This window comes from Psammomys obesus, unplaced genomic scaffold (genome assembly GCF_907164565.1).
Source record: "Psammomys obesus unplaced genomic scaffold, mPsaObe1.curated_primary_1811, whole genome shotgun sequence".
Classification (NCBI taxonomy): domain Eukaryota; kingdom Metazoa; phylum Chordata; class Mammalia; order Rodentia; family Muridae; genus Psammomys; species Psammomys obesus.
This window is the reverse complement of record NW_026592118.1, coordinates 1,957,172-1,984,709: the sequence shown is the minus strand read 5'-3', so window position 1 is coordinate 1,984,709 and position 27,538 is coordinate 1,957,172. Positions and strand designations below refer to the sequence as shown.

Genomic DNA, 27,538 nt, shown 5'->3' with positions numbered 1-27,538 from the left:
TAATTAATATATTAATTAATAATTAATATAATACATTATATATATATATATATATATATATATATATATATATATATATATATTACCCTTAGTCTACTAAGGCAGCCCCGAGAAAGACATGCTGTGTCTTAAACAAGAGAAATTTGTTTTCTCTCAGTTCTGAAGGTTAGAAGTCTAATATCAGATATCTGCTGGGTTCATTTATTCTAACACTGCTGTCCTTGGCTCAGAGGCCACTGTCTTCACAGTGCAGCCTCTCTGTCTGACTCTAATGTATTCTTAGTCTACTCTTCTTGTAAATACATCATGGTAGATTTGGGAACACTCAACGACACACTTTAACCTTTATATCCTCTTTAATGACACTATAACCAAATAAAGTAGTACTCTGATGTGCTGAGAAGTAGGAGTTCAACACGCATTTCTGAAAAATATTTTAATTAATTTACTTATAAAATATTTAAAAATATTATTCTTTGACAATTTGCTACCTGCAGATTCTGATTACTCTCACATTCCATTCTCTTTTATTTACCTCTTACCTTTATCAAACCTTACTGTCATCCCTGAAAGTCCTTTTCCCACATTTATATCCTTTTGTTTTGTGGCTCACTGAGTTTAATTATGTCCATTTGTGTGACTATGGGTATTTAACTATACCTGGTATGTGAAGTCTGGTGAGCTCACTAATGCATACACAGTGAATGACACTGACTTTACCTCTTTCAGCCTCTATCAATAGCCAATAGTTTATCATGGAGAGGTAGGGCCGCATGTACCCCTCCCCCACACGTGGTCGACTGATAAGAGGCACAGTCATTTACAGATCCATTGCCAGTCACTGTAGCTTCTCTGAGCTTATGATTAAAATGGCTGTGTTATGGCCTGAGGATGATGCTTCACATTCCTTCTCCCTAACATCCAGGTCATTACCTTCTTTCCCTCTTTGGTTTACATTCCACAAACCTTAGATGTAGTGGTACAAATGTCCTGTTTAGGGATGAATATTCAGCAATAACTTATTTGCAGAGTCGGAGGCAGCCAGGAGTCCTTATATTCAGTGCTGTTCATTACAGAGAGAGGCCCTCTGGTCATGACTGAAACTACTGTTTGTCTTCATGTGCATTAATGTAGAACAATCTGCCGGAATACGAGGAGCAAAGAAAGCTGATTTCTCTCTCTCTCTCTCTCTCTCTCTCTCTCTCTCTCTCTCTCTCTTTTCAGCTTTCAGGAACTGTATTTTCCTTCCACCTTTTCCCCTTTGCTCAGGTGTCTGCAGAGCTCAGGACCACTCTGTGGTGGCTCCAACCCAACTAGGTGGCCTGTGCCGTGGGAGCTGCTGACCAGTCCTCAGTGGCTGGCTGGGCACTCCAGTCTTCAGTAGGGAACTGCTGGATGGGCACAGAGGGCACCTGCACACCCTCAGACCAGTCTGCCACCTCGGGTTGAGCAGCAGTGAACTCAACAGCTGGCGCAGTCCATTCACCCTGGAATTCCTCCTTGGTCATGGACTTCTCAGCAGCAGCTTGCTCCTCCTTCTCAATCTCCTCCGGGTCTCTGTAGAAGTAAAGGTCAGGCATAACCTCCCGCGGGGTGCTCACGGGAGATAGTGCCATGCATGCGGAGTACTTCCCGGGCCAGCACCCACCACATCAAACCCTCCGAGTGAGCGCCCTTGCTGTTGCATAGGATGGCAACGTCCACATAGCGCAGAGAAGAATCTCTGTTGCACAGAGCGATGGTGGGCAGGCTGACATAAGAGGTCTCTGTGAGCGGCTGGTGGTCAGCCCTGGGATCAGTCACCACCAGAAGCCGTGGTTCCCTGAAGGCCGCTTGGATCTGGTTAGTGAAGGTCCCGGGTGTGTAGCGGCCAGCAATTGGCTTGGCTCCAGAAAGCTGATTTCTTGATTCCCATCAATTTACCAACAGCTTCTCAGCTCAGGATGGAACTTCATCAGGCCCTCTCCCGTCTGTGCTTAAATTCTTATTTTCTTGTTAATGCGTAGGACTTGTATCATGTCCAGCAAACACTGTTTCATTGAAGGTGTCTACTACCTCTGGCTCTTTCAAAATTTCTGTTTTACTCTTAAGCCATGATTCCTGAGCCTTCGGAGCTAGGGGGTACGGTGATGTAAGTGTCATGTTTAGGGCTGAATACTCTGTAGTATCTTATTCTCTGCACATTGAAAGCTGTGTGTTTCATATACCACAGACAGAAACATACCTGATGAGGGTTGAGAGACACACTAATTTACGAGTATGAAAGTAAACGATAATAATTGTATTAAGTTCTCCTCCAGGGGCTGATCTAACTATACATAAGGTTTGGGCACAGCTAATGGTAACAGGAATTAGTTCTTCCTGGGCTTGAAATCCAGTCAAAAGTGACTGGTTACACCCACAGCATTCATATCACTGTTATATCTTTCCAGGCAAGTAGTGACTGTAGCTTTCAGGGTTCACATGTGGGTACAACTGTTGATTACTTTTCTTTCCCAGTATCATGCATAGACCTTCTAGCACAATGAAAACTGTCTTGTAGGTTTGAAGCTTCCCTTTGAGAACCACGTTAATTTTCTCTGTTTTACCTCTCAAGGGTGTGGTATGTTGATGATGAAGTGTCACTGTCATGGTACGAAGAGCAATCAAGGGTACTGCCAACAGCCTCTAGTGTTTGAGCATGGACTGTGTTTCTATGGAACCCCACTAACGACTTAAAAAGAAGCAATCCATCCCTAAACTGAGCTTTATGTTAGACTATGGTATCTGAAAGAGAACTCATTTATCTGTTATAGAGTAACGTCATTTAAATATTTTCATCTGTGTGTATGTATGTGCATATGTTAGGAAGCGTCTGCAACAGTAGGTTTTCATATGGCTTTTTCAAAGTTGTTTTTGTGTTAATTACCCCCCACTCATTCCATTGTCTACCTTGTTTTTCCATAGCCTACTCCATTCAACCCTTGCTGATCCATTGTTGGTTTATTTTGTTTTTGTTTTTTTGTTTTTTTTTTCTGCTTCCTTTGAATCTGCCATTTATCCACTCAATATTCTTTACAAATGTTCTGAATTCTGTGGGCACTCCAAACAGAAATACCTAAAAAGTCAAAGCCAGCAAACACACATGGGAGAGAATACGTGCTTTTTGCTTTTCTGGTTCTGGGTTACCTTATGATGCTTACTTCCAGATTCATCTATTTATTTGATAATTTTATTTTTCCTTATAGCTGAAAAAAAAACTTTTATAGTGTTTTTGGTGTCATATTTTCATTACTCATCAGCTGACAGACATTTAGAATGTTTCCATTTCATGGTTATTGTGTATAGAGAATCAATGAACATGGATGAGCAAGTGTCTCTGAAGTAGGATATAGAGGCCTTTGGGAATATGTCCAGGAAGTGTGTAGCTTGGTGACATAGCAAATCTGCTTCTACTCTGCTGTAGAAATTCTATAGTGATTTGCATAGTAAATGTTCCATTTTGGTCTCTCATAATCATTAAAGATGTGTTGGCCTTTTTTATATCTGCATTAGAATGTCCTGAATGGAGAGGCGGGGCAAAATGGCGGCACTGGGAGGACTCTCATTCTGAGCAGCAGCAGCAGGATCAGCACAGTGACCAGCAATCAGAACTCGCGGCCATAAAACACAGTCATTGTGTTTCCCAGGTGAGAGGATACCCCACGATGGGGGATTCAATCAGCTTTTAACTCACCCGGCTAAACTGCGGAAGAGATCCCGTTTCCGCCAGACGCTTGGCTGCCAGCCACCAACCCTAGCCCCAGTCCAGAGCCACAAGCCAGTGTCTCTGGTCATGGTCCCAGACTGAACCGTGTGCACCACACTATCAGAGACTGGAATTTTCAGTCGAGAGATAACCCCACAGTACAGGAAACGATTGGGACCGACCTTAGGTCACCCAGATATCCCCTGGAAAAGACTCGGGTTCCACGGTCGCCCCAGGAGCCAGAGCCGGGGACCCAGGCTCCAGCACAGAGCCCTGCCTGCTGCGTGCCTGATTTGCCACCTGAGATAGAACTGTGGGCACCAAGGCACCAGCGAATGAGTTTCACTGTCCGGTGCAAACACACAGGGAGGGAAACAGCTGGTCTGATCTCAGAGCACTCAGCCGACACCCCCACCCCGAAAAGGTCTCGGGAAAATTACCCAGTTTAGGCAGACACTCAGGCTCCCAAAGGCTGGAAAGGCAGACACAGGCAGTTTCTGCACACCAGAGAGCTGGCGGGGACTGAGCCGCCATCACTCAGCTGTGCTCCAGACACAGGCAGTTTCTGCGGCCAGCCAGCTGGCAGAGACTGAGCAGTGCGCACCAGGGCAAAAAAAGAGACTGGGAGTTCCAGTCTCCAGGGAATCCACAGGGAAGGAAAGAAACTGTACTCACTTAAATCACTCAATCCTTCCCTGGAAAAAGACTAGCAGACCGGCGGGGCCGAGCCGCCATCACTCAGCTGTGCTCCAGACACAAGCACAAACAGTTGCTGTCCGCCAGATGTCCCTTGTATCTTGTCTGATCACCATGGAATAAAGCTGGACCTCAATAATAACAGAAATAGCAAAAAGCCTACACACATATGGAAACTGAACAACTTGTTACTAAATGACAGCTGGGTCAGGGAAGAAATAAAGTCTTTCTAGAAATCAATGCAAATGAAGACACAACATACCCAAACTTGTGGGACACAATGAAAGCAGTGCTAAGAGGAAAGTTCATAGCACTAAGTGCCTTCAAGAAGAAATTCGAGACAGCTCATTCAAGCAACTTAATGGCTCACTTAAAAACCCTAGAAAAAGAAGAAGCAGACACACCAAAAAGGAGTAGACGGCTGGAAATAATCAAACTCAGGGCTGAAATCAATCAATTGGAAACAAATAAAACAATTCAAAGAATCAATGAAACCAAGAGCCGGTTCTTTGAGAAAATCAACAAGATCGACAAACCCTTAGCTAAGCTAACTAAAAGGCAGAGAGACACCACCCAAATAAACAAAATCAGAAATGAAAAGGGGGACATAACTACAGACACTGAGGAAATCCAAACAATCATTAGGACTTACTTCAAAAGTCTATATGCCACAAAATTTGAAAATCTAAATGAAATGGACAATTTTCCTCATCGATTTGATTTACCAAAGCTGAACCAGGTAAATCAACTAAATAGTCCTATATCCCCCAAAGAAATAGAAGTGGTCATCAAAAGTCTCCCATCCAAAAAAAGCCCAGGACCAGATGGCTTCAGCGCAGAATTCTACCAGACCTTCAAAGAAGAGCTAACACCAATTCTCTTCAAATTATTCCACAAATTAGAAACAGAAGGAACATTACCAAACTCATTCTATGAAGCCACAGTCACCTTGGTACCTAAAACTCACAAAGACTCAACAAAGAAAGAGAATTTCAGGCCAATCTCCCTTATGAACATTGATGCAAAAATACTTAACAAAATACTTGCAAACCGAATCCAAGAACACATCAAAGATATTATCCACTATGACCAAATAGGTTTCATCCCAGGTATGCAGGGGTGGTTCAACATATGGAAATCCATCAATGTGATCCACCATATTAACAAACTGAAAGAAAAAAACCACATGATAATCTCCCTAGATGCTGAAAAAGCTTTTGACAAAATCCAACATCCATTCATGTTTAAAGTATTGGAGAGATCAGGGATACAAGGCACATATCTAAACATAGTAAAGGCAATATACAGCAAGCCTATAGCCAACATCAAACTAAACGGAGAGAAACTTAATGCAATCCCACTAAAATCAGGGACAAGACAAGGCTGCCCACTCTCTCCGTATCTCTTCAACATAGTGCTGGAAGTCTTTGCTAGAGCAATAAGACAGTTGAAGGAGATCAAGGGGATACAGATTGGAAAAGAAGAAGTCAAATTATCACTATTTGCAGATGATATGATAGTATACGTGAGTGACCCCAAAAACTCCACCAGGGAACTCCTACAGCTGATAAACACCTTCAGCAAAGTGGCAGGATACAAAATTAACTCAAAAAAATCAGTAGCCCTCCTATATACAAAAGGTAAAAGGACTGAGAAAGAAATTAGGGAAACAACACCCTTCACAATAACCACAAATGACATAAGGTACCTCGGAGTAACCCTAACCAAGGAAGTAAAAAACTTGTATGAAAAAAATTTCAAGTCTCTGAAGAAAGAATTAGAGAAGATGGAGAGATCTCCCATGTTCATGGCTTGGCAGGATTAACATAGTAAAAATGGCCATCCTACCAAAGCCATCTACAAATTTAATGGAATTCCCATCAAATTGCCAACACAATTCTTTACAGACCTGGAAAGAAAAATTCTTAACTTCATATGGAATAACAAGAAACCCAGAATTGCTAAAACAATCCTCTACAATAAAAGATCTTCTGAAGGTATCTCCATCCCTGATCTTAAGCTGTACTATAGAGCAACAGTTATAAAACTGCATGGTACTGGCATAGAAACAGAATTGTGGATCAATGGAACCGAACAGAAGACCCAGAAATAAACCCACACACTTACGGACACCTGATTTTTTACAAAGATGCCAAAACCATACAGTGGAAAAGAGATAGCATCTTCAACAAATGGTGGTGGTCCAACTGGATGTCTACATGTAGAAAAATGAAAATAGATCCATATTTATCACTCTGCACAAAACTGAAGTCCAAGTGGATCAAAGACCTCAACATAAAACCAGACACATTAAATCGGCTAGAAAAAAAAGTGGGGAATACCCTAGAACTCATTGGTACAGGAGAAAACTTCCTTAACAGAACACCAACAGCACAGGCTCTAAGAGCAACAATCAATAAATGGGACCTCATGAAATTGAAAAGCTTCTGTTAAGCAAAGGACACTGTCATCAAAACAAAACAACTGCCTACAGATTGGGAAAGAATCTTCACCAACCCTTTCTCTTACAGAGGGCTAATATCCAGTATATACAAAGAACTAAAGAAGCTGAAAAGCAGCAAACCAAGTAATCCACTTAAAAAATGGGGAACAGAGCTAAACAGAGAATTCTCTGTAGAGGAATATAGAATGGCAGAGAAACACTTAAAGAAATGCTCAATATCATTAGCCATCAGGGAAATGCAAATCAAAACAACCCTGAGATTTCACCTTACACCCATCAGAATGGCCAAGATGAAAAACTCAAGTGACAACACATGCTGGAGAGGTTGTGGAGAAAAGGGAACCCTTCTCCACTGCTGGTGGGAATGTAAACTTGTACAACCACTCTGGAAAGCAATCTGGCGCTTTCTCAGACAACTAGGAATAGCGCTTCCTCAAGATCTAGCCATACCACTCCTAGGCATATATCCAAAAGAGGCTCAAGTACACAAAAAGGACATTTGCTCAACCATGTTTGTAGCAGCTTTATTTGTAATAGCCAGAAGCTGGAAACAACCCAGATGCCCCTCAACTGAAGAATGGATGCAGAAACTGTGGTACATCTATACAATGGAGTATTACTCAGCAATGAAAAATAAGGAAATCATGAAAATTTCAGGTAAATGGGGGGACCTGTAAAGGATCATCCTGAGTGAGTTGTCCCAGAAGCAAAAAGACACACACAGTATATACTCACTCATATAGACATACAACGTAGGACAAACACACTGAAATCTATGCATCTAAAGAAACCAAGCATGAGAGAGGACCCTAACTAAAATGTTCAATCCCCACCTGAAAGGTAAAGAGGATGGACATCAGAAGAAGAAGAAAACAGGAAACAACCTAGAAACCTGCTACAGAGGGCCTCTGAAAGCCAGAAGAAGAAAACAGGAAACAAACTAGGAACCTATCACAGAGCGCCTCTGAAAGCCTCTGCCCTGCAGACTATCAAAGCAGATGCTGAGCCTGATGGCCAACTGTCGGGCTTAGTGAATGGAATTTTATGTAAGAAGTGGGAAATAGTAAGAGCTGGAGAGGACAGGAACTCCACAAGCAGAGCAACAGAACAAGAAAATTTGAACACAGGGAACTTCCCAGAGACTCATACTCCAACCAAGGACTATTCATGGATATAACCTAGAACCCCTGCACAGATGTAGCCCATGGCAGGTCAGTGTCCAAGTGGGTTACCTAGTAATGGGAAGAGGGACTGCCTCTGACATAATCTGATTGGCCTGCTCTTTTTCACCTCCCCCTGATCGGGGAGCAACCCTACCAGGCCACAGAAGAGGACAATGCAGCCACTTTTGACGAGAACTGATAGACTAAGATCAGAAAGGAGAGGAGAACCTCCCCTAGCAGTGGACTTGTGGAGGGGCATGCATGTAGAAACGGGAGGGAGGGTGGGATGGGGAGGGGAGGAGGGAGGGGCTTATGGAGGGATAAAAAATGAATAAAGTGTAATTAATAAAAAAAATTAGAAAAAAGTTAAAAAAAAAAAAAGAGTGTCCTGAATGGGGTAAGATTAAATTGTAAGGTAATTTTAATTTGCATTTCCCAAATGACCACTGATGTGGAATATTTTAAAAATGTTTATCAGCAATTCATCTTTTATTATTTGAGAACTCTCTATATAGCTCCAATGGTTCATTTTTAATTAGGATGTTTTCACAATGTTTAGAATTTTTTTTTTTTTTAGTTCTTTGTATATTCTCAAATTTAATCTTTTCTTAGACGTGTAGCTAGGAGAAAATTCAAAAATTTCCCCATTTTTTAGGCTGTATCTTTACACAAATGATGACATCCTTTGCTGTACAGAAGCTTTTGAGTTTTATGGCCCCATTCTTCAGTTGTAATTAATTAATTAATTAATTAACTAATTAATTAATTAATTAATTAATTAATTCAGCTAGACCTCTTCAGCATGTCCTTTCTTGGACCTATAAGTTGAAGTAGGTATGTTCCATTTTCCCTCTGAAAGAATCATGTTATCAGATCTGTGTTGAGGTCTTTTATCGACTTAGAGTTTGATTTTGTATAAGGTGAGGGATAAGAATCTAGTTTCATTTTTCTCTATGCTGCTATCCAGTTTGGCAAGCACAATTTGTTGAAGATATAGTTTATTCTTCAGTGTATTTTGTGAACTGTTTGTCAGACATCAGGTGGATTTAGGGATATGGACTTATATTTCTACCCTAAGTTCTATTCTATTGATCTGTATGTCTTTTTATACTCAGCACTTGGCAGATTTTATTAGAATGGCTGTGTAATGTAACTTGAAAACAGGTACGCTGATACTTCCAATATTTTTTTTTAATTCAGAATTGTTTTGGCTACCTAGATATTTTATTTTTATATGAACATTAAATTACTTTTTCAAAATTTTTGAAGAATTGGCTTGAAGACTTGATAGGAATTTCATTGCATCTGTAGATTGCATTTGATTGGAGGATCATTTTGACAATACAAATCCTAGCCAATCCATGAACATTGGCAGTTTTTGCAGCTCATGGCATCTCCTTCAGTTTTTTCTTTGGTCCATTAACATTTTCATTGTAGAAACATTTTGCTTCCCTTGTTAAATTTATTCCAAGATATTTTAGTTTTTGAGGCTATTGTATTTGAGGCTAATTTGATGAGATTCAACTAAGCCTTTAACACTGTGGTATTAGTGATGACAGTTATAACTGTCTGGGTTAAAAAAATGTAAATAATATCTTAGTAAAAAGTTTATTTTTCTCCCCCTGAAATAAAGAACAGATCATCATGAACTGTAAATTTCAAAGACAAAGTGAAAGACTAAGATGAAAGGGTGGAGGGAGACTGAGCTATATCATCTCTAAGTTGGTTCAACACACAGTGCTTTCTTGCATGAATATTCTAATTGACTCCATATTCAGAGTGAGTTATATATCACAAATTATCTTTATTAAATCCATTAAAAATAAATCTGAACACTTGGAAAGTTTTATTGTGGTCAGTATCATCCACTGATGGCAAGAGAGTTTGAAAACATTTTATGGGAAAGTTGTCACCAGTTTTAATTAACACTTTAAAAGGTATAACATTTTCTATGCTATTAGGTTTTATTCAAAAAGGTGTTAAGTTTATTTTGTCTATTTGGGAAAGAGAAGAGTAGAAATATCTCGAGAGGTCGAGATATTGTGATCATGAGGCTGGAGTAGATATGTGGGCCATATCTACTGTAGTAATAGAGAAATTATAATGTATTCTACAAATGACGCTATTTATTAGAGCAAGAAGGAGCAGAAGAAATGTCTGTACGCTGTCTGGATAGAAATGAAGGAGCATGTTTTTTCTTTGATGGGAACAAGTGGTTTCATCCAGAAGCCTTTTCCTGGAGATTCGTCTTTGGGATGCTGAACCTTTCCTAGTGGAGAGGGGCATGTGCCCTGCTCTGCTGTTCTGCTATAAAGTTTTCAGTCTTGCTCATCTTTGGCTAAGCCTCACTGTTTGTGAATACCAGATGCATTCTGCAGGTGTGATGTGGAAACAGAAAACCCAACTGTTTGCCATATTCTTAAACACATTTCTTGTCTCCCTGAAGCAAAAGTAGAATGTACAAATACCTCAGCTATGAACTGTCCTAGTTAAATGCACATATAGGATTATTAATTAAAGATAACATTTATGAAAAAAAGCTAAAAGCTCTTTGACTAAAAGCTTTTTTTCAGTTATGCACATGATTATACTGCTGCATTTGTGCCTGATACCATTTGTGTTAGTTTTCTGTTGCTGTGATAATATACCATAATCGAAGCAATGTATAGAAGGAAGAATTTATTTGGCTTACAGTTCTATAGGGATAAGAGATATGATCTGTCCATCATAGCAAAGAAGCATAGCAAGAAGCAGCAGGCATTGTTGCAGAAACAAGAAGATGAGGGAGGCTCACATCTTTAATAGCAACATGAACAGATAGCAAACTGGAAGTAAAAAGAGGCTATATAATCTCAAAGTCCAAACCCATGACAATACTTCCTCCAGCAAAGTTGAACTACCTATGCCTCCCCAAACAGTAGCACAAACTTTGAAACAAGTGTTCAAATAGCCAATGCTACATATGGCATTCTCATTCAAAATACCACGTTCCACTCTCCTGCCCCTATAAGCCCATGGCTGCATCATAAAGCAAAACACAGTACAACTTCAAATGGCCTGTAGGCTTTTACAGTCACAATACCTGCTTAAAAGTCTAAAGGCTCTTCTCAGACTCAAGGCAGTTATTAAGTATAACCCCCTATAAGAAACAAAATGAGAAACTTTGAACAATAATGGCACAAAATATACATTACTATGCCCAAAAGAAGAATGGGGACACAGCGGGAAAATAACAGACCAAAGCAAGACTGGAAGTCAGAAGGAGTCTTGAAAGAGTATTAGATAACTACAAGGATCCCCATTTGCTGCTCATAACATGTGTCTTTCTCTTGGACTGGTTCAACTTGCTGACTGCAGAGCTCTTTGTCAGATAATGCATATTATTGCAATGGAGGCTTCATTTTCATAACTTTACAAACATGACCTTTCAGGGCCTCCTGCCCTTCAGGGTATCACTCAGCATGCCCCTGCCACACATTGCCTGGTCTCAGAACGTCTCTGAAACAATGGGAGAAGAATCCATGAGTCTTTAACTCTTAAAAAAAGGTCCTTTCATGCTTTAGTAATTATGAGATTCATGAACATTATTTTCCCTCTGAGACTGGATCTTCCATGAGAAAGTGTACAAAAAGACAAACAAGAGAATACAAGACTATGAAACAAAACCAGAGGAGAAAAGTTGGCAAAGGTTTGTAATCAATTCTGGGCTTAAGCATTTCTGCCCTAGAAAGGAGTGGAGTAACCAGATCATAAGGACATGCAGAATTTCAGGTGCTTAAGGGAAATTTAAGTATACCAAAGTCATTTTTTATCAGCACCAACATGCCTCCAAGGAGTCAGATCAGGTCAAGAGCCAAGTCCTAAAGAAATCTACCTCCATGTTCATTTTGAACAGACTCTAGCCGAAGAGCTTATTTTCTTCTGAGTCATTTTCCTCAAATGATTTAACCAAATGGTGAAGTTAATGCAAACTCACTTTAAAGATTACTAAACAAAATTCAAACCTCATTTCCCTCACTAGTAACCTTTTCTTTTCTTCTACAGATATTTATAGATTGTTGTTAGGGGTCATGCTAGTATGGAAAACTCGTGTTTGTAGTTTCTCCTCCAGTAGCCATGATTGCGCTGGCACTGAGCTAGGTTTGCACTTAGCAGACATGGCTGCCAGTGTCGTGTGAGCCTCGCGTGCACTGGTGGGCTGTTGGCTGGCAGTCAGGTATGTGTGCCACCACTGCACCTCAGGTTACCATGGACCCTGGCGCTTTCTAGGAGCAGAAGATACCTTGGCTCTCTTTAAGAAGCTGGGAGCCTCAATGGGTAGAGCCTTGCCTTAGAACACCCTTCCCTTTATTTCAATGCAATGTGGGCCTGTTCTTAATGACACAAAACTTTCTAATAATTACAGACTTCCTTCTAGCACTGGCCTTAGCTTTAACATAATCATGCCAGTGGCCTCTTTCCCTCCAACTGTACCTTTTATATTTCTTTCGACCCCAGTTGCTCTTCTTCACTGTAGAACTGCATAAGTGTTATCAGTAAAATACCGTTCCACAAGTTCAACATTACATTGTTTTAGAATTTTCCCCAACAAGGAAATTAGTCCATTACTTTTCAATTGATCCTCAGATAAATATTCAGGACATGAGCAGAAGTTGGCAAAATATCACAAGAATGGCCTCTAGCCCACTTACTATTAAAATTCTCGATTCCTCCTGAGATTCCTTGGTTCAGGCTTCTACAGTCTTCATAACTGTCAGCACTGCTGTTTTCCAAGTTTCTATTAGAAAGAGCCTTTTATCTCTGCTCATAGCATTAATCTGCTTTTCTCATTCAAAGTTCCAAAGTCTTCTACATTTCTCCAAACTCCAAAATGATTGGGTTCTTCACAGCAATAGCCCACTCGCCAGTAGCAACTTCTATCCTCGTTTGCCTTCTGCTGCTATGGTAAATAACATGGCGAGAAGCAGCTTTGGAGGCTTTACTTCAGCTTGCAGGGTACAGATTCATTATTCTCTTTAAATATTTTTACACACATTATTTATATATAAAACATGTATCTATCATACACATGTATTTATCTGTATATTCTATCTTATCTCTGTTTCAATATCATTAAAGATTATAAACTAGTTCTTTGCTTGAAAAGGTAATGTGCACATTTCAGTAAAATACGTCTTTTCTTTGGATAATTACATTATGTGAAGATGGTTAAATAAGTTTTATTTGCTATACATATATTAAAGATTGTCTATAAAACATCTATACTTCTGTTATAAATTAGGAAGTTACATATCTAAAAAGCTCTAGTTCTGTGGTGTATGTTTTGGCAGGTACAATAAGAATCCATAACTCTGTTCTTTTAGTTTTTCTCAAATGTTGTATGGTCACTACACACAGCCTCCATAACTACACATAGCCTCTTTGCAACTTACTCAGAATTTCTTATTATTATATAAACATACTCATAATAACCAGTATTTTAATGAGAAAACTGAAGTGGAACTTAAATATAAATGGACTTTAGAATGCTATATTTGGAAACTAAAGAATTTACCTACTAATAAATAATTACTTTGCCCATAATTTTATTTTCTAAATTGTTTAATAACTTGCCCCATATTTGACATGGAATAACAATCTATGACAGTACTAATTATGTATTTTGTAGAAAATAGATTATAGGAAATCTATTAAGTGCCACTTTATATTCTCAAATAATCTAAAGAGGTAAAAAGAATTATATCCTCTGAGTTTCTTGTGTTATAAGAAACATGCTCCTTTCATTGACTTTTATTTCTCTCCTTGAAAGGCATCATAAGCAATTCAATACAGTCAGCAAAACATAAATTCCCTTGATATGATTTTATATTTATTTTTGTTCTTTTTTTTGAATTTTCCTTTTTTCTTTTTTTTTTATGGTGGGCACAGATTTTAATGCACTTAGGCAAGTTCCGGATATTTGATTAAAATACATAAATTAAACATAAAGCCTTGATATGATCAGGCAGGAGAGTTTGTGTCCTGGTGTTTGTAGAGCATTATTGTTATCTTATCTTTTTTTTTTTTTTCTGGCCCTCTGACTTTTATTTAATAACCATGTCTCCTGAAGCATTATTGTTAAATCATGCAAAGTAATTTCCTTTGAATCCCCTGTGTTACAAGTTGTATTTTGAAACTAACTTCTTCTTCAAAGGCTTTTTGTATGTCCTTAGTTTTGGTTGTCACACCTACTCTCTCTCCTCTCGCCATGCCCATTTAATCCTTTTTATTATTATTATTATTATTATTATTATTATTATTATTATTCTTTTTCTTTTTAGTTACATTTTGTTAACTCTGTGTCCCAGCTGTATCCCGCTCCCTCATTCCCTCCCCAACCCCACACTCCCTCCCTGGTCTCCTCCCTGCCCCTTTCCAAGTCCACTGATAGGGGAGGACCTCCTCCCCTTTCATCTGACCCTGTTTTATCAGGTATCTTCAGGGCTGGCTGCAAAGTCCTCCTCTGTGGCCTAACAGACTGCTCCTCCCCGGGGAGGGGGGGGTCAAACAGCCTGCCCTTGAGATCCTGTTAGAAATAGTTCGTGTTCCCCTTACTTTGAAAAACTACTTGGTTACTGAGCTACCACGGGCCACATCCGAGCAGAAGTTCTAGGTTATATCCATAGATGGTCCTTGGTTGAGTGTCAGTCTCAGAAAAGACCCTGTGCCCAGATATGTTTGGTCCTTGTAGAGCTCCTATCCTTTCCATATCATACTAACTTCCCTTCTTTCATATGATTCCCTGCACTCTGCCGAGGGTTTGGTTATGAGTCTTAGTGTCTGCTTTGAAACACTGCTTGGTAGAGTCTTTCAGATGCCTTTTGTGGTAGACTCCTGTCATAAGTTCAATGCACATCCCATTTGTCTTTCTAAATGAGGATTAATCACCTTCGCCTGTGTCCACTTTCTTGATTATCTTCTTTAGGTGTGTAGATTTCATTATGTTTATCATATCTTGTAGGTCTATATAAGCGAGTATATACCAAGTTTGTCTTTCTCCTTCTGGGATATTTCACTCAGAATGATCTTTTCTAGATCCCACCACTTGCCTGCAAATTTCATGATTTCCTCCTTTTTGATTGCTGAGTAGTATTCCATTGTGTAAAAATACCACAATTTCTGTATCCATTCCTCCGTTGATGGACATCTGGGTTGTTTCCAAGTTCTGGCTATTACAAATAAAGCTGCTACGAACATGGTTGAACAAATGTCCTTGTTGTGTACTTGAGCAAATTTTGGGTATATACCTAGGAGTGGTATAGCTGGGTCTTGAGGTAGCACTACTCCTAGTTGTCTGAGAAAGCGCCAGATTGACTTCCAAAGTGGTTGAACCAGTTTACATTCCCACCAGCAATGGAGGAGGGTTCCCTTTTCTCCACAACCTCTCCAGCATGTGCTATCACTTGAGTTTTTCATCTTGGCCATTCTGATGGGTGTAAGGTGAAATCTCAGGGTCGTTTTGATTTGCATTTCCCTAATGGCTAATGAGGTTGAGCATTTCTTTAAGTGTTTCTCTGCCATTCGATGTTCCTCTTTCGAGAATTCTCTGTTTAGCTCTGTTCCCCATTGTTTAATTGGATTACTTGGTTTGTTGCTTTTCTGCTTCTTCAGTTCTTTATATATACTGGATATTAGCCCTCTGTCAGATAAAGGGTTGCTGAAGATTCTTTCCCAATCTGTAGGCTGTCTATTTGTTTTGATGACAGTGTCTTTTGCTTTACAGAAGCTTTTCAGTTTCATGAGGTCCCATTTATTGATTGTTGCTCTTAGAGCCTGTGCTGTTGGTGTTCTGTTCAGGAAGTTGTCTCCTGTGCCAATGAGTTCTAGGCTGTTTCCCACTTTTTTTTCCAACTGATTTAGAGTATCTGGTTTTATGTTGAGGTCCTTGATCCACTTGGACTTTAGTTTTGTGCAGGGTGATAAATATGGATCTATTTTCATTTTTCTGCATGTAGACATCCAGTTGGTCCAGCACCATTTGTTGAAGATGCTGTCTTTTTTCCATTGAATGGATTTGGCTTCTTTGTCAAATATTGAGTATTCATAGGTGTGTGGGTTTATTTCTGGGTCTTCTATGCGATTCCATTGATCCTCCTTTCTGTTTCTATGCCAATACCATGCAGTTTTTATTACTGTTGCCCTGTAGTACAGCTTGAGATCGGGAATGGAGATACCTCCAGATGATCTGTTGTTGTATAGGATCATTTTGGAGATTCTGGGTGTTTTGTTTCTCCATATGAAGCTGAGAATCTTTTTTTCAAGGTCTGTAAAGAATTGAGTTGGTATTTTGATGGGAATTGCATTGAATCTGTAGATTGCTTTTGGCAGGATGGCCATTTTCACAATGTTAATCCTACCAATCCATGAGCATGGGAGATCTTTCCATCTTCTGAGATCTTCTTCAATTTCTTTCTTCAAAGACTTGAAGTTTTTCTCAAACAGGTCTTTCACTTGCTTGGTTAGAGTCACACCAAGGTACTTTATGTTATTAGTGGCTATTGTGAAGGGTGTTGTTTCCCTAATTTCTTTCTCAGCCTTTTGTCTTTGGTATACAAGAGGGCTTCTGATTTTTTTGAGTTGATTTTGTATCCTGCCACTTTGCTGAAGGTGTTAATCAGCTGAAGAAGTTCTCTGGTTGAATCTTTGGGGTCGCTCATGTATACTATCATATCATCTGCAAATAGTGACACTTTGACCTCTTCCTTTCCGATTTGTATCCCCTTGATCTCCTTTAGTTGTCTTATTGCTCTGGCTAGGACTTCAAGTACAATGTTGAATAGATATGGAGAGAGTGGGCAGCCTTGTCTTGTCCCTGATTTCAGTGGGATTGATTTAAGTTTCTCTCCATTGAGTTTGATGTTGGCTATAGGCTTGCTGTATATTGCCTTTACTATCTTTAGGTATGTGCCTTGTATCCCTGATCTCTCCAAGACTTTAAACATAAATGGGTGTTGGACTTTGTCAAATGCTTTTTCAGCATCTAAGGAGATGATCATGTGGTTTTTCTCCTTCATTTTGTTTATGTGGTGGATTACATTGATGGATTTCCGTATGTTGAACCACCCTTGCATGCCTGGGATGAAGCCTACTTGGTCATGGTGGATGATATCTTTGATGTGTTCTTGGATTCGGTTTGCAAGTATTTTATTGAGTATTTTTGCATCAATGTTCATAAGAGAGATAGGTCTGAAGTTCTCTTTTTTTGTTGGATCTTTGTGTGGTTTAGGTATCAAAGTGACTATGGCTTCATAGAATGAGTTTGGTAGTGTTCCTTCTATTTCTATTTTGTGGAATAGTTTGAGGAGAATTGGTGTTAGTACTTCTTTGAAGGTCTTGTAGAATTCTGCGCTGAAGCCATCTGGTCCAGGGCTTTTTTTGGAGGGGAGACTGTTAATGACTGCTTCCTATATCTCCTTGGGAGATATAGGGCTATTCAGTCTTTCTACCTGATCTTGACTTAATTTTGGTAGATGGAATCTGTCAAGAAAGCTATCCATTTCATTTAGATTTTCAAATTTTGTGCCATATAGGCTTTTGTAGTATGACCTAATAATCGTTTGGATTTCCTCAGTGTCTGTAGTTGTCCCCATTTTCCTTTCTGAGGTTGCTGATTTGTATGGTTTCTCTCTGCTTTTTAGTTAGTTTGGCTAAGGGTTTGTCTATCTTGTTGATTTTCTCAAAGAACCAGCTTTTTGTTTCATTGATTCTTTGGATAATTTTATTTGTTTCTAATTGATTGATTTCTGCCCTTACTTTGATTATTTCCAGCCTTCTGCTCCTCTTGGGTGTATCTGCTTCTTTTTTTTCTAGGTTTTTCAGTTGGGCCATTAAGTTGTTTGTATGTGATGTTACGGATTTCTTCTTGTAGGCACTTAGTGCTATAAATTTTCCTCTGAGCACTGCTTTCAATGTGTCCCATAAATTTGGGTATGTTGTGCCTTCATTTTCATTGAATTCTAGAAAGTCTTTAATTTCTTTCTTTATTTCTTCCTTGACCCAGCTGTCATTGAATAGTAAGTTGTTCAGTTTCCATGTGCGTGTCGGCTTTTTGTTGTTTCTGTTGTTGTTGATGTCCAGCTTTAGTCCATGGTGGTCAGATAGTATACAAGGGATTATTTCAATCCTTTTGTATCTGTTGAGGCTTGCTTTGTGACCAACTATATGGTCTATTTTGGAGAAGGTTCCATGTGGTGCTGAAAAGAAGGTGTACTCTTTTGAGTTTGGGTGAAAAGATCTGTAGTCGTCTATTAGGTCCATTTGATTTAGGGATTCTGTGAGTGCTTTTATTTCCCTATTTGGTGTCTGTCTGGTTGATCTGTCCCTTGATGAGAGTGGGGTGTTGAAGTCTCCCACTATTAAGGTATTAGGATCAATGTATGATTTAAGCTTTAATATTGTTTCATTTACGAATGTAGGTGCTCTTGTATTTGGGGCATAGATATTCAAAATTGTGATGTCCTCTTGTTGGATTTTTCCTTTGATGAGAATATAGTGGCCCTCCTTATCTTTTTTGATTAATTTCGGGTGAAAGTCTATTTTATTAGATATTAGGATGGCTACTCCAGCTTGTTTTCTGGAACCATTTGCTTGAAAAACATTTTTCCAGCCCTTTACTCTGAGGTAGTGTTTATCTTTGTTGCATAGGTGTGTTTCTTGGATGCAACAGAATGTTGGGTCCTGTTTTCGTAACCATTCTGTTAGCCTGTGTCTTTTTATTGGTGAGTTGAGTCCATTAATATTGATAGATAATATTGACCAATGCATGTTAGTTCCTTTTGTACTGGAGTCGATGATCTTACCCTGTTTCATTGCTTGTTTTCTTTTCATTTTTGTTGGGATATTATCTGTATGCCCTGTTTTCTTGGTTGAATTCGTTTTCGTTGGATTGGAGTTTTCCTTCTAGTATCTTCTGTAGGGTTGGTTTGCTGTATAGATATTGCGTAAATTTAGTTTTGTCATGGAATATTTTGTTTTCTCCATCTATGTTGATTGAAAGCTTTGCAGGGTATAGTAGTCTGGGTTGACATTTGTGATCTCTTAGAGTCTCCATGATGCTTGCCCAGGCCCTTCTGGCTTTCATAGTTTCTGATGAGAAGTCTGGTGTGATTCTGATAGGTCTACCTTCATATGTTACTTGGCCTTTTTCCCTTTTTCCCTTGCTGCTTTTTATTTTTTTCTTATCAGTTACATTTTATTAAATCTGTATCCCAGCCATGTCCCGATCCCTCATTCCCTCCAAATCCCTCCCTCCCTCCCTCATCTAAGCCGTGCCCTTTTCCAAGTCCACTGATAAGGGGGGACCTCCTCCCCATTCATCTGATCCTGTTTTATCAGATATCTTCAGGACTGGCTGCAAAGCTCTCCTCTGTGGCCTAACAGGACTGCTCTTCCCTTTGGGGGGTGGGGAGGCCAAAGAGCCAGTCATTGAGTTCCTGTTAGAAATAGTCCTTGTTCCCCTCACTATGGGAAACCAATTGGTTACTGAGGTACCACAGGCTACATCTGAGCAGAGGTTCTAGGATACATTCATACATGGTCCTTGGTTGCATGTCAGTCTCAGAAAAGACCCTGTGCCCAGATATATTTGGTCCTTGTGGAGCTCCTATCCTTTCCTCATTAGACTAACTCCCCTTCTTATGATTCCCTGTACTCTGCCAAAGGTTTGGTCATGAGACTTTGCTTTGAAAACACTGCTAGTTAGAGTTTTTCAAATGCGCTCAGTAGACTCCTGTCAATGTTCAATGTGCATCCCCTCTGTCTTTCAAAACGAGGATTGATAATCTTACCCCATGTCTGCTCTCTTGTTTATCTTTTTTAGGTGTATAGATTTCATTATGTTTATCATATCTTACAGGTTATATAAGTGAGTATATACTGTGTTTGTCTTTCTCCTTCTGGGATATTTCACTCAGGATGATCTTTTCTAGATCCCACCATTTACCTGTAAATTTCATGATTTCCTCCTTTTTGATTGCTGAGTAGTATTGCATTGTGTAAAAATACCACAATTTCTGTACCCATTCCTCCGTTGATGGACATCTGGGTTGTTTTCAGGTTCTGGCTATTACAAATAAAGCTACTATAAACATGGTTGAAGAAATATCCCTTTTGTGTACTTGAGCAAACTTTGGGTATATACCTAGCAGTGGTATAGCTGGGTCTTGAGGAAGCACTATTCCTAATTGTCTTAGAAAGCGCCAGATAGATTTCCAGAGTGGTTGTACCAGTTTGCATTCCCACCAGCAGTGGAGGAGGGTTCTCCTTTCTCCACAACCTCTCTAGCATGTGTTGTCCCTTGAGTTTTTCATTTTAGCCATTCTGATGGGTGTAAGGTGATATCTCAGGATCGTTTTGATTTGCATTTCCCTGATGGCTAATGAGGATGAGCATTTCTTTAAGTGTTTCTCTGCCATTCGATATTACTCTGTCAAGAATTCTCTGTTTAGCTTTGTTCCCCATTTTTTAATTGGATTACTTGGTTTGCTGCTTTTCAGCTTCTTTAGTTCTTTGTATATACTCGATATTAGTCCTCTGTCAGATAAAGGGTTAGTGAAGATTCTTTCCCAATCTGTAGGCAGGCGTTTTGTTTTGATGACAGTGTCCTTTGCTTTACAGAAGCTTTTCAGTTTCATGAGGTCCCATTTATTGATTGTTGCTCTTAGAGCCTGTGCTGTTGGTGTTCTGTTCAGGAAGTTGTCTCCTGTGCCAATGAGTTCTAGGCTGTTCCCCACTTTTTCTTCTAACAGATTTAGAATATCTGGTTTTATGTTGAGGTCTTTGATCCACTTGGACTTTAGTTTTGTGCAGGGTGATAAATATAGATCTATTTTCATTTTTCTGCATGTGGACATCCAGTTGGACCAGCACCATTTGTTGAAGATGCTGTCTTTTTTCCATTGAATGGTTTTGGCTTCTTTGTCAAATATTGAGTATTCATAGGTGTGTGGGTTTATTTCTGGGTCTTCTATGCTGTTCCATTGATCCTCCTTTCTGTTTTTATGCCAATACTATGCAGTTTTTATTACTATTGCTCTGTAGTACAACTTGAGATCAGGGATGGAGATACCTCCAGATGATCTGTTGTTGTACAGGGTTGTTTTGGAGATTCTGGGTTTTTTGTTTCTCCATATGAAGCTGAGAATCTTTTTCTCAAGGTCTGTAAAGAATTGAGTTGGTATTTTGATGGGAATTGCATTGAATCTGTAGATTGCTTTTGGCAGGATGGCCATTTTCACAATGTTAATCCTACCAGTTCATGAGCACAGGAGATCTTTCCATCCTCTGAGATCTTCTTCAATTTCTTTCCTCAGAGACTTGAAGTTTTTCTCAAACAGGTCTTTCTCTTGCTTGGTTAGTGTCACCCCAAGGTACTTTATGTGGTTAGTGGCTATTGTGAACAGTGTTGTTACCCTAATTTCTTTCTCCGCCATTTTGTCTTTGGTATACAGGAGGGCTTCTGATTTTTTTGAGTTGATTTTGTATCCTGCCACTTTGCTGAAGGTGTTTATCAGCTGGAGGAGTTCTCTGGTTGAATTCTTGGGGTCGCTCATATATACTATCATATCATCTGCGAATAGTGACACTTTGACCTCTTCCTTTCTGATTTGTATCCCCTTGATCTCCTTTAGTTGTCTTATTTCTCTGGCTAGGACTTCAAGATATGAAGAGGTTGAAGAGATAGGGAGAGAGTGGGCAACCTTGTCTTTTCCCTGATTTCAGTGGGATTGTTTTAAGTTTCTCTCCATTGTGTTTGATGTTGGCTATAGGCTTGCTGTATATTGCCTTTACTATGTTTAGATATGTGCCTTGTATTCCTGATCTCTCCAAGACTTTAAACATGAATGGGTGTTGGACTTTGTCAAATGCTTTTTCAGCATCTAAGGAGATGATCATGTGGTTTTTCTCCTTCAGTTTGTTTATGTGGTGGAATACATTGATGGATTTCTGTATGTTGAACCACCCTTGCATGCCTGGGATGAAGCCTACTTGGTCATGGTGGATGATATCTTTGATGTGTTCTTGGATTCGGTTTGCAAGTATTTTATTGAGTATTTTTGCGTCAATGTTCATAAGAGAGATAGGTCTGAAGTTCTCTTTTTTTGTTGGTTCTTTGTGTGGTTTAGATATCAGGGTGACTGTTGCTTCATAGAATGAGTTTGGTAATGTACCTTCTGTTACTATTTTGTGGAATAGTTTGAGGAGAATTGGTGTGAGCACTTCTTTGAAGGTCTGGTAGAATTCCGTGCTGAAACCATCTGGCCCAGGGCTTTTTTTGGAGGGGAGACTGTGAATGACTGCTTCAATTTATTGGGGGATATAGGGATGTTCAGTCTTTCTACCTGATCTTGACTTAATGTTGGAAGATGGATTCTATCAAGAAAATTGTCCATTTCATTTAGATTTTCAAATTTTGTGGCATATAGGCTTTTGTAGTATGACCTAATGATTGTTTGAATTTCCTCTGTGTCTGTAGTTATGTCACCCTTTTCATCTCTGATTTTGTTGATTTGGATAGATTCTCTCTGCTTTTTAGTTAGTTTGGCTAAGGGTTTGTCTATCTTGTTGATTTTCTCAAAGAACCAGCTTTTTGTTTCATTGATTCTTTGAATAGTTTTATTTGTTTCTAATTGATTGATTTCAGCCCTGAGTTTGATTATTTCCAGCGTTCTGCTCCTCTTGGGTGTATCTGCTTCTTTTTTTTCTAGGTTTTCAGTTGGGCCATTAAGTTGTTTGTATGTGATGTTACGAATTTCTTCTTGCAGGCACTTAGTGCTATAAAATTTCCCCTGAGCACTGCTTTCAATGTGTCCCATAAATTTGGGTATGTTGTGCCTTCATTTTCATTGAATTCTAGGAAGTCTTTCTAGAAATTCTAGGAATTTCTTTCTTTATTTCTTCCTTAACCCAGCTGTCGTTGAGTAACATATTGTTCAGTTTCCATGTGTGTGTAGGCTGTTTGTTATTTCTGTTGTTGTTGAGGTCCAGCTTAAGTCCATGTTGGTCAGATAGAATACAAGGGATTATTTCAATCTTTTTGTATCTGTTAAGGCTTGCTTTATGACCAACTATATGGTATATTTTGCAGAAGGTTCCATGCGGTGCTGAAAAGAAGGTATACTCTTTTGAGTTTGGATGAAAAGATCTCTAGACGTCTATTAGGTCCATTTGATTTAGGGTCTCTGTAAGTGTTTTTAATTTCCTATTTGTTTTCTGTCTAGTTGATCTGTCCCTTGGTGAGAGTGGAGTGTTGAAGTCTCCCACTATTAGGGTTTTAGGATCAATGTGTGATTTAAGCTTTAATATTGTTTCATTTACGAATGTAGGTGATCTTGTATTTGGGGCATAGATATTCAAAATTGTGATGTCCTCTTGGTGGATTTTTCCTTTGATGAGAATATAGTGGCCCTCCTTATCTTTTTTGATTAACTTGAGTTGAAAGTCCATTTTATTAGATATTAGGATGGCTACTCCCACTTGTTTTCTGGAACCATTTGCTTGAAAGACATTTTTCCAGCTCTTTACTCTGAGGTAGTGTTTATTTTTGTTGCATAGGTGTGTTTCTTGGATGCAACAGAATGATCCTGTTCCTGCAACCATTCTGTTAGTCTGTGTCTTTTAATTGGGGAGTTGAGTCTGTTGATGTTGATAGAAACTAGTGACCAACAATTGTTACTTACTTTAGATGTGGTGTTGGTGGTGTCACTGAGTTTCATTGCTTGTCTTCTTTTGGTTTTTTTTTTTTTTGTTGTGTAGTTATCTATTTCCTCTGTTTCCTTCGATGTAGTTGTTTTCTTTGCTTTGGAGTTTACCTTCTAGTAACTTCTGTAGAGCTGGGTTACTATGTAGATATTGTTTAAATTTGGTTTTGTCTTGGAATATCTTAATTTCTCCGTCTACGTTGATTGAAAGTTTTGCTGGGTATAGTAGTCTGGGTTGGAATCTGTGGTCCCTTAAGGACTGTATGATTTCTGTCCAGGCCCTTCTGGCTTTCATAGTTTCTGTTGAGAAATCTGGTGTGATTCTGATAGGTCTACCTTCATATGTTACTTGGCCTTTTTCCCTTGCTGCTTTTAGAATTTTTTCTTTGTTTTGTAGGTTCAGTGTTTTGACTATGATGTGACGTGAAGAATTTCTTTTCTGGTCTAGTCTACTTGGTGTTCTGTAGGCCTCTTGTATGTTTATGGCCATCTCCTTCTTTAAGTTGGGAAAGTTTTCTTCTATAATTTTCTTGAAAATATTTTCCGGACCTTTCAGCTTGCTGTCTTCTTTTTTTTTCTACTCCTATTATTCTTAGGTTTTGTCTTTTCATGGTGTCCTTGATTTCTTGGATGTTTTGTGTTTGGAACTTTTCTGATTTTATTTTTTCTTTGAGAGACGTGTCAATTTCCGCAAGTGTATCTTTGGCTCCTGAGATTCTTTCTTCCATCTCTTGTATTCTGTTGGTGATGCTTACCTTTGTAGTGCCTGATCTTTTCTCTATGTTCTCCAGCTCCTGGTTTTTCTCTATTTGTGTTTTCTTTATTGATTCTAATTCTGTTTTCATGTCTTGCACCATTTCCTTCATCTGTTTGAATGTGGACTCCTGCTTTTCAATGATAGCTTCTATTTTTTTGTCCGTTTCCTCTCTATATATCACTAATTGTGCTTCTACTTCTTTGGGTATAATTGCCTGTATTTCTATGAGAGCTTTGTTTATTCCTTCTTTATTTGCCTTCATTTGTGTGGACATTTCTTTGAGAGCTTTGTGCATTTCTTCTCTGTTTGCCTCAATTTTCGTGGTCATTTCTCTGAGAGCACGATTTGTTTCCTCTTGGTTAGTCTCAATTTCTTTGGTTATTTCTCTGAGGGCTTTGTTCATTTCATCTCTATGGGCCTCTAATAGCTGGAGAAACATAGTTTTGAGGTCGTTTTCTTGTATATCTAGTGAATTGAAGTGTCCATTGTTTTGTGGGGTTGCTGGTGAGGTCATTATGTCCTGATTTTTGTTGGGAGTGTTCTTACGTCTGCCTCTAGCCATCTGGTTATTTATAATCCTCACTGGTTGTTCCTCGAGATTGTAGTTTGGGCTATGATCCTCTCTTTCTGTTTTCTGGACTGTTTTTTCAGGAAGATGAGAGAGGTTCACTGGTTTGGGAGTGTGCACTGTGTTTTTAGTTTTTCCTAAGTAAAGAATGTGACGCTGGTGCTATTCGCGTGCGCTTTTAGCGGGCGCAGTGTGCATGCGCGGATTCTCTGACTATTGCAGTGGCCTGCAAGCCACTATTACGCAGTTCTGACTGAGATCCAGGGATTGTTTGCCTGGATTACCCTGGAGGACCTGCAAGGCAGAGGCTTCAATGTTGGAGTTGCTATCCCAAGAATCCCTCTGATGCCCATACTAGGACTGTGGGTGGCAGGGATCTCGTCTGGTTGCTTCTGTGGAGAGGCCCTGGGTCTGGGGCAATCTCTCCCTAGAAGGCTCACTCACTCTCTTGCAGGACCAGTTGGAATGCACAGGGGTTCCCCATGCTCACTACTCTTTGTTTTGGACCTGCTGCGGAAGTGCACGGGTAGGCTAACAGTCAGCTCTGTGACACTGTGGCCGCAGGACTCGGTGTCCACCTTTCCTGTGTGCTGCCTCTTTGTCCTTTCCCTCTGCCAGGAGGGGTTATGTTGACTGGTCCCTGGGTGGCGCGGGAAAGAGTTATGTTGAGTGTTCTCAATCCCAGATCCCGGGCCCAGATCTCTCTGCCAGAAGCCGCCTAGCAGTAGAATCTATGTTTGCTGATCCCAAGAGAGTACCGGGTAGGGTTGAGTGTCCTCAGATCCAGAGCTTGGGTTTCTCTGCTAGGGGCCGCTGGAGAGAGGGTGCTGTGTCCTTGGCAGGCTGCCTCTCTGTCCTTCCCCTCTGACCTTCTCCTCTGCTAGGGCGAGCTTATGGAGGTGCTCTCAGGGGAGTGCCAGCAGGGGTTGGGGCTTCTCAGTCAGATCCTGAGCCCTGAGCCGGAGGCGTTTCTCTGCCGGGGGGGTGGGGGGGGGTGTGCCGGTGATAGAACTTGCTGCTAGACCTTATTGCGCTGGACCCAGGATAATCTCAGGACGTGTAGAATGACCATAGTCCCAGATCCCGAGCTGTAGTTTGTTTGCTAGGAGCGGCCGGCAGCACTGGAGTTCTGGCACTGTGAAGCCGCTGTGCGCCTCTTTATCCTTCTGCTCAGCTGTGGCAGGGTGATGGCGGCGTTTGGGGGAGTGCCCGAAAGGATTGGGGTTTTTCAGCCCCGATCTCGGGTTGGGGTACAGACAATGTGGTCTGTGGCAGATTCTGCTGGCCGCCTCCTGCCTCCTCCGAAGAGGGAGTAGGTATTTTGAGCTGGGCGCGCAGCTGCTCTCTGTGCGGCGGGAGCTCAGTTGTGATGGCGGCAGGTACCCGCTGTGGTCGGAGAGACCTTCCAGGGAAAGACTGGGTGACCCGTGAGCAGTCTGGCAACTTTCCTTCCCCGTGGGGTTTTTTTGCGACTGGGACTCCCTGCCTTGGGCCCCCTTGTGCCCACCAATCAGCCTGGGAAATTGATCGGGACAAGCAGGCTTGCGGCACCAGCCCGGAGACCCAAAGCCCGCGTTGCTGGGTTCTCTTCTGGGTTCTGGCTGGGCAGCCGAGAGTGGACCCGACTGCTTCTCATGCCGTGGGAGCCTCCCCTCACCTGGGAAACACGATTGATCGCTGTTGTTTTAGGGCCCAGAGTTCAGTCTCCTGGTCACTGCACGGAGTGTGTTGTCCCGCTTCTCAGACACGGTGTTCTCCCGGTGCCGCCATCTTGGCCCCCTATTTTTGTTCTTGTAAACATAAATATTACTGAAAAGAATATCTGTCTCATTAATCTGCTCACTTTTGCTCACCTGAGATATTAGACGTTGTGTTTTATTAACTTTCATCCCTGGTTAGAAATGTTTTATGTACTATATTAAGACAAAACTATTGATGGCAGTAACAGACATCTCAGGTATGTTATGAATGAAATACGAGATGGCACATGGTTTCAAATGAATCTCAAAACTATCACAATGAATAGAAGTGTTTTCTAGCTCACATCAAAGAGTTGTGTGCTCATGATACTAGAGAGATGATTTAGTGATTAAGAGATCAAACTGCTCTTGAAAAAACCTCAGTTCAGTTTCCAGAACCTTTATCAATAGGCTCAAACAGCCTGTATCTCCGGGAGTTCTCATACCTCTAAACCCCTTGGGCACTGCAGTCCTGTGTGCCTATAGATACAGAGACATATGCCCTAAATCAAACATTCAAAAATGTGCACTCATTTTAAGATTGCACCCAGTTGAATCATTGCAAGAACCTGTTCTCTATTGCTGACATCACACATGACAGATGAAACACTTGCCCTGTTTTACAGATGAGATTAGAGAGGTGAGGTGCTAGCTCACTGATTGCTGGTACACGCGTCAGTCTATCAT

The 27,538-nt window shown here is 40.2% G+C and overlaps 1 pseudogene; it reads right to left on the bottom strand.

Moving 5' to 3' along the window:
- Window positions 1-1,267: 1,267 nt before the first annotated feature.
- Window positions 1,268-2,631, bottom strand: LOC129680983 (40S ribosomal protein SA-like; annotated as a pseudogene).
- Window positions 2,632-27,538: the final 24,907 nt, after the last annotated feature.